The sequence below is a fragment of the Quercus lobata genome, chromosome 4 (genome assembly GCF_001633185.2).
Source record: "Quercus lobata isolate SW786 chromosome 4, ValleyOak3.0 Primary Assembly, whole genome shotgun sequence".
Classification (NCBI taxonomy): domain Eukaryota; kingdom Viridiplantae; phylum Streptophyta; class Magnoliopsida; order Fagales; family Fagaceae; genus Quercus; species Quercus lobata.
Window position 1 is genome coordinate 95,318,670 of NC_044907.1, and position 1,552 is coordinate 95,320,221.

A 1,552-nucleotide genomic window follows, 5' to 3' on the forward strand; every position below is an offset into this window, starting at 1 on the left:
TATGGCTGCAAGTCACCTACTATAGCATCTGTGAAGTATGTAATACAATTTCCACAGCTGCATATCAGCAGAACCCATGAGAAAAAGCCAGTAGCAGTTTTTCCCTTTCTGCAGAAGGGCTGGGATGATCAGTTTATTTTCCGAAGCAACAATAAGTGGCATGACATTTATATTTACCATCAAGTTCTTCCCGTTAAATGCTCAGTTGCAAGATGGTCCATCCAGCTGCTCCGACTTCTTCACGAAGGGATGTTCTAGTAACATTGCAGCAGATGGCCTCTCCTCAGGAAGTCTCTGAAAGCAGCACCGCAAAAAGTCCGTGCCCTCAGATGACAATGTTTCAGGTATAGGAGGGGTGTTATGCAATACATTGAAAATGGCTGCAACCTGCATCAAATATGATCAATGCAACTTAAACAAGACTGGGAAGATCTAAACACAAATAACATAATTATTGCAAAACATATAAATAATCACACTCACTGTGTTTCATCCACATCAGATAGCATGGACGCGTTATGTATGAAGTATAATTTTTATTGATTTACTTGAATTGCGGTGTCACGTAACTTGATTTATACAGAAAAGACAAAAATCTAAATATTGAAAAGGGATCGAGTATCAAATTGAAGAATTAAATATATAGTTTTCTAAGTCACTGATTGTAACAGAAAGACCGGTAAGATCCACACATATAAATTCAGCGCACCTCACTTAAATTTATTGCAACACTTGAATTGTAGTCAACAACAAATTGGACTACAAGTTTCATTACATACATGCTGCTATTAACTTCACTTTACCACAACAAAACCAGCCACTAGTTGGTGACCAACAAGCACAGTGCCAATACAACAGAATAATTTGCCAATTGTTGAAAATCCATGGGTCTGATCTTTATGACCATAAACAATAGGTGCTAGGGAGATTACCATGATAATCTAAAATAATAAGTCTCAAAAAATAAGGGAACAAGAACCAGAACTTGAAAATGTTGGCTGGCTGGTTGATGTGCTCTTAAGTCTAAACCAATCATTATGGGGTTGGTGGGTTGGCACAGCTGAAAGCTCAAAGATTCTTATTAGGCTTTGCGGGCTGTGGTGTGGGCTTCCAATAATTTGTTTTGTGGGTTTGTTTTAGGTTTGACTTACTTGGTTTAAGTTTTTAATGGCTGTGTTGGGGTTTTATTGGGGTTGGGTAAAGGGTTTTTCGGCTTCTTATATGGGTTGGGTTGTGACAGGTTGTAAGATTTTAATATGAATCAGGTTGGGTGAAAGTTAGGTTTTTTTTCAATGGATCAGCGTTTGGTGACCTCTTGGGTGGTGGGACTCTTCGATGGTGCAGAGGACTTTGGCGACGGCCCTTTTTTTATGGTTATTTTTTGGCAATGGTGGCAGGGTAGCTGGGCACTGTGGTTGGGTTTTCACAGATGGATTTCAGATGGGAGGGTTTGCTGTTTGACTTGGGTTATGTGGCTGATGGGATGAGAAACATGGCAAAGGATTTTTATTTAGTTTAGATTTTCCAGTGGATGGAATATGGTGGTTTGGTT

At 39.3% G+C, this 1,552-nt stretch overlaps 1 long non-coding RNA gene across 1 annotated transcript; it reads right to left on the minus strand.

The window, feature by feature from the left end:
• LOC115984249 lies at positions 1 to 424 on the minus strand. Its single transcript, XR_004090446.1, has 2 exons — positions 178 to 424; positions 1 to 108 (listed from the first exon to the last, which is right to left on the minus strand). It is a non-coding gene; the product is annotated as an uncharacterized LOC115984249 (long non-coding RNA).
• Between the last annotated feature and the right edge of the window lie 1,128 nt (positions 425 to 1,552).